The sequence below is a fragment of the Geotrypetes seraphini genome, chromosome 1 (assembly GCF_902459505.1).
Source record: "Geotrypetes seraphini chromosome 1, aGeoSer1.1, whole genome shotgun sequence".
NCBI lineage: Eukaryota > Metazoa > Chordata > Amphibia > Gymnophiona > Dermophiidae > Geotrypetes > Geotrypetes seraphini.
Window position 1 is genome coordinate 54735038 of NC_047084.1, and position 6000 is coordinate 54741037.

Here is a 6000-nt window from a genome sequence, read left to right on the forward strand (position 1 = left end):
AGACTCATGAAATTACCAGACAGCAAAGGTAGGAAAATTATTTTATTTTCAATTTAGTGATCAAATGTGTCAGTTTTGAGAATTTATATCTGCTGTCTATATTTTGCACTATATTTGTCTATTTTTCTATAGTTACCGAGGTGACACTGCATATTTTAAAGTCATCTGCCTTGACATCTTTGAAAAACCCCTAAATATAAATGATAATTAACATTTTCTCTGCATATATTGTGCTTTGTGATTTTTTTTAATTTTATGGTTATCATTATGAATTAAGATATTATGTGTACATGAAAAATGAATGGAAGAAATTGGGGGTGGGATTGGGGGGCGGGGCTAGGGTGGGATTGGGGGAGGGACTGACAATTAATAGATGTCCCATTTTGATGAAAAAAATAAATGGTCACGTTAAGTATACTGTATATTCTGCCAACTACCTTTGAATTTCCACTGCTAATCAATCCTCTTACCAAGTCATGTTGCAACTCATTGACTTTGGTCAGTTTTGCATCTTTTGTAAACCACATAGAACTGAAAGGCTTATGCGATATATAAATAAAAAATTTATGTTATGTTCCCACTGTCAGCCTGGATCCTTCTGGGTTCTCCCTCTCTTTCTCTGGGATTTGGGATAAGGAACTACCTGGCTCTCCCTTGCTACTTACAGTGGGCTAGATTCACTAAGCCCACCGATCAAGTCCCAATCACTTAGCGACCCCTTTGCGATCTGAATTCCCTCTGACCCGATTCACTAACCTCTGTTCCGATCATCCTCCGATTCGTGCATACAAATGAGGGGGAAAAGCATTCAAATGTAGACAGGCAACAATTCACTAACAAAAATGAGGGACACAGACTGGGCTGACCAATCCAAAAAATAAGAGACTGCTGAGGACCAGTCGCTCAGGTCCTTTCCGACTGCCCTGCATTCTGCTGCCCTGTTCTCTTCCTTGCTTCTATGCTATCTGCCCCGAGTCTCCTGTTCTCTGCCCCGATGCTCTCTGCCCTGACTTTCTTGCTCTCAGCCATGATCGCCGCCCTGCTTCTGCCCTGAGTCTCCTGTTCTCTGCCCCAACTTTCCTGCTCTCCTTCTCTCAACCACAATCGCTACCCTACTTATGACTCGAATCTCCTGCCCCGACTCACTGCCCTGCTTCTGCTCTGACTCTCCTTGCCTTCCCCCGCAGCGCGAGCCCTTGGTTTTAACCCATGGGTTTAAAGTGGGTTAAAACCACGGGCTTGCAAAAAAGTAAAAAACAAGAAAAGTTTTCTTTTTGCAGCTCTGCCTGCCACGGAGGGTCTGCACATGTGTCGAGATCGCTTGAGAGCGATCCATACAGTCAGTTGGGGGCGTGATTCTGATCACCCTCATTTGCATGAGGGCGATTCATGAATCAGCCCCTCCAGACATGGATCGTATCGCTCACAGATCGAATCCAATCCATGCCCTTAGTGAATCTAGCCCTTTGGCTATTTTTAAGTACAGTACTCCCCCGATATTCACGGGGGTTCCGTTCCAGGAACCCCTGCGAATGTTGAAAATCCATGAATACAGTTTTTAGCAGGGGAGACAGGAGAGGGCATCCAGAGAGGCAGGAGAGGGCAGCCGGAGCGCCAGCGAGTGAAGGAAATCACTCATTGTATGCTCCGACCGACTCTTCCTGTACTAAAGTCGGGCCTCACCAATCAGGAGCTGCATGTCAAAGCAGGGGTCCTGGAGGACTCCTTAAAAGTCCACCTAACCGCGGTATGCAGCCCGCAGTTGTGAGCTCGGGGCCGCGAGTCCAAAGGGGCATGGCCCGAGTCGGTGAGGAGCCGGGAGAAGGCACATACTAATTCCTTCCACCATGGGCAAAAGAAAGGCGAAATTACATTCTTTACCTTCAGGAATGGGACCGTTGGACCAGTATCTTTTGGCTCCTTCTTTGCCACAGATGGAAGAGCAGGTAACTTTAAGTATGCAGTCTGTCTCCCTCTCCTCAGGAGAGCCGTCATCACCTCCCGAGCCATCAACCTTTGCTGGAAGAGTAGACACCTTTAAGGTGGAGGTTGTAGCCTCTTCCTCACAATCTTGTGATCAAACTGGACTTAATGTATTAGATCAGTCTGGGGGTATGAGATCAAAAGGATTGACTCCTGTCCAAATGATTACGGAGTTAGCCCATGATGTTCTCCCCAAGGACAAAGTTATCACTTTAAATGATATATGGCTTACTTTGAATAGAATTGAATCTTCATTGCAGAATACTGTTTTGAAATTGTGTCAGTTCTCCTCAGTTAAAGTAAATGAGCATGAAAATCAAATAACAGAGCTAGGAAATAAAGTAGATAAACTGAATCAATCTGTGGGTAATTTACAGAGTACTGCTCTTGCTAATGTTAAAGATAGTATAATATTTCATACTAAGATGGAAAGAATGGAGAATTATATGAGTCAGGAATCTTAGTTTCCTCAATTTCCCTATTACACACTACCTATCTCCATTGGAACTGGTAAGAATGTATTTGAGGGAGATTTTGCAATATGCTAATATTGCAAAATTTGAACCTGATAACCTCTACTACATTTCAAGGGTTTCCAAGGAAGAGGCAGATGAAGTGGAAATTGATAAATTAGTTTCACCTGATAGTTTGGATTTATCTCAATTTTTGGAGTCATCTAAAGACACAATTACAAAAGGGCTACACTCTTGTAGTTTTCAAAACAGGTAGAGAAACAAACTATTCTGAAGTTATATTTTACTAAAAAACAAGCTCTGCTTTGGGGCCAGCGAGTGATGATTTTCCCCGATGTCTCTAAACAGATTCAATTCAAAAGGAAGCAATTCCTAGCGCTTAGGCCTAGAGTTTTATTGGTGAGTGTACCCTTTTCCTTGAAATTTCCTAGCAAATGCCTTATCTCATATGCAAATGATAAATATGTCATCACAGACCCAGTCCAGTTAGATAGTTTTGTAAAGGACAAATCAGTGCAGACTTTACCTTAGTTTTTTATTCTGTTTTTCTTATCGGGGAAGATAATTGACGACATGTAAAAATATATGCCACACTGTGCCTACCAAGAAGTTTGATACTTTTTAATTACTGAATGTAATCTGCTAAAATTGGTACTAGCGGCCAGATAATATGGACTAGATCATTGAAATCTTTTTCTTTAGATTGTATTACTGAGCATTTTTTTTTATGCTGATGGCTATAATTGATATTATTTTATGTTTGTTATATAATTTGTAACAAATTAATAAATAATTAAAAGAAAAAGAAAAAATCCTTTGTTGTCCCTCCTGGAATGGGTAGAGCTGGAAGTTCAATAAGATGGGGGACCTAGTTCTTCTTGTAAGTGATGGAGGGGAGGGGCTTCTTATTACTGTTCCCTCTAAGCTGAATGGAAGTCCTGCCAGTGAGGGGAGCTGTTTCACTATCACATTTTCAATAATGTATGATAGGTAATCTCTGCAGGACTCCAGGCAACCTGCCTGTCTTGAGTGGTTGAAAATACAATATTGAAACACCACCCCCTACTGGCAGCAATGCATTTGGAGAACTCCCACTCAGCTTAGAGGGAACAGTGCTTCTTATCCCTTTTGCAGAGGCTTCTGAAGGTAAACCAACAACAGGTGATGGTGAAGAGAAAATATAGGAAACTCTGTGATCATGGGATCTGGGAAGAAAAGATTGGGCCTCTGGGGGAGATTGTTTTGCTGAAAGTCAAATAGAAAGCCCCAACCAGCAGCAGGTACAAAACTGAAGACAGTAGGACAAAACAGCTAAAGCTCTAATAGGAGCCATCACTTTCCCTACAGGATGAATCCCAGGGTTTCTTAAATGTTGAGAAACGTATGTGCTCTGTTCTATAATGGTGAACACTTTGAGCCATGACAAGGAAGGGCAAGCTATAGCCAGTTGTATTTAAATTCACATTATTATTTACCAACATAAATGAAGTTGAAAATTATCCTTTTAACCTTCTTGTCTCTCTTTAATTGTCATGTGTTTACCATTCAAATGCATGGCTAATAATATGCTTTAGTGTGATGTTGAATTTCTCATAATACATTTTTTCAAAGCTAATACCAGCTGCATTGCTTAGGCTGAACCTAATGCTAAATACTACACTTGTTTACCATAACAACAGATTGAAAGCCCTGATTAGACATATGGTTTCTCAGGCATCAAGAGTTAGCCATTAAATATGACCCTTTTCAAACAGAATCATCTTGATTATAGGGATGCTGTCAGATGACTTTTGATTTTCAGTGGCCTTTTAGCAGTAATTCGTGGATTTAAATATTAACTAAATATAGAAGCAAAGCTTAGTGAATAAAGATGAGCGTGCTGTTACTTATACATGATTAAAATGATGAGTTTCTGGAGCTGTGGTAGTTGGAGGTCATCTGAAACAGTGATAGTTTGATCAGTTTTAATATAATTGTCACTCCTAAAGGCCTCAGGCAACATTTTTCTTCAGGGGTCTTATGTAGTTCTGGAGTTGTTCTAATGGAAAAGACAGGGCAGAACCAAAAAAACCAAATCTAATACAAAACATATTAGTCAATATTGAGGATTTACCTAATTATTATTATTATTTTGTTGTTGTTGGATAAAAAAATGCAGGTCTTCTTTTCTGCAGGCTAGCCGGGCTATGGAGGCAGTATACACATTTTCAGTGGAGAAGGAAATACCAGACATACTCAACAGTGACATCCCAGAGTCTATGGTGCAGTGCTCTGTGGCATCTAGCCAGAACTGCCAAATTAGTAGTTAATATAGGTGAGTTGGTAAGGGGTATAACCTCCCCTCCCCCCCCCCCCCCCGATTTTAAAATATGAAGACATATCACAAACAGAAGCCCATTTCAATCTGGTAGGAAGTTCAAATAAATAGGAGCGAAACAAAATAAAATGTACATTTTTCTGCTTGTTCCAGGTTTGCAAGTCTCACTGCGTCTTGTCAGATGGAAACAGACATTTCAGCCACCATTCTGTGGTTTTCTTCAGGGTATGCTCTGAAGTCTGCAGTTTGACTTTGTAAATAGTGGGTTCACTGACCTGATTGGGAACAAGGCAGTCCACCAATTTGAATTTTGGCGGGAAAGTCAATTGGTCAGAAATTTGAATTTTGTTGTAAAAGTCCATAGAGTAGAAAAGTCTCTGGCAGGTTAAAAGATGCTCTCCCCATGGAGCTGGGTTAGATGTTCTCTCAGGGTTTCACAGCTGGCATTGTTCGTGATGCAGGTTTCCGGGTCTCACTGCGTCTTGTGTCAGCATGGTGACTGAAACATTGGCTTCTACCAGACAAGACACAGCGAGACCCGGGAACCTGTAACAAGCACAATGCCAGCTGTGGAAACCCTGAGAGAGCATACATTTTTCTGCCTCTTGATGTTAGCAGTGAAGGTATTTTTTTTGAGCAATATTGCAATTACTGTTGGAAAATCACTCTTGATGGCTCATCTAAGGGCAAAGAAGAAGAAATGACTCTCTGCAGATCATCCAAAGTAAAACAGAGCAAAGGTGGTCAAAGAATGGAAACATGAAACAGAAATGTAGGTATTAGGTCTTTTGTAGTGAGCTGACCTGACATGACCATGTTTCAGCACAAAGCCTGCATTTTCCTTTATGAAAGCTTCATGTTTAGGCAGTGGCGTACCTAGCATATGTCACAAATGACCCAGATATCATGAAAACACAATGTGTAAAATAATAAACACTTTCAGTAATGGTTGATGCAGTGATGTTCTATGGTATGATACAAGGACAGCATAGGTTATTAAATAACTCAAAATGAAGGACAAAGCCTCGGAAAAGAGCCCTCCCACCTCCACCGAAGTGATTTGTTAAAGGTGGTTGAGCGATAACCTCATTGGCAAAAAACCTTCAATATAATTATAGCCTTATGCTGTTTGAAAGAAGACTGATTGGTCGGGATACACCCTGAGGCAGCAATTTTGTGAAACGCTGGTGTACCGATCAGCTGAAGATAAAGTTGAAAAAAAAATTT

The 6000-nt window shown here is 40.9% G+C and overlaps 1 long non-coding RNA gene across 1 annotated transcript in view; it reads left to right on the plus strand.

Moving 5' to 3' along the window:
- LOC117352637 overlaps positions 1-4737 on the plus strand; it is a 39051-nt gene extending 34314 nt beyond the window's left edge. The window contains exon 3 of the long non-coding RNA XR_004537744.1: positions 4631-4737. This is a non-coding gene — a long non-coding RNA (uncharacterized LOC117352637). The remainder of the gene's footprint in view (positions 1-4630) is intronic.
- Positions 4738-6000: the final 1263 nt, after the last annotated feature.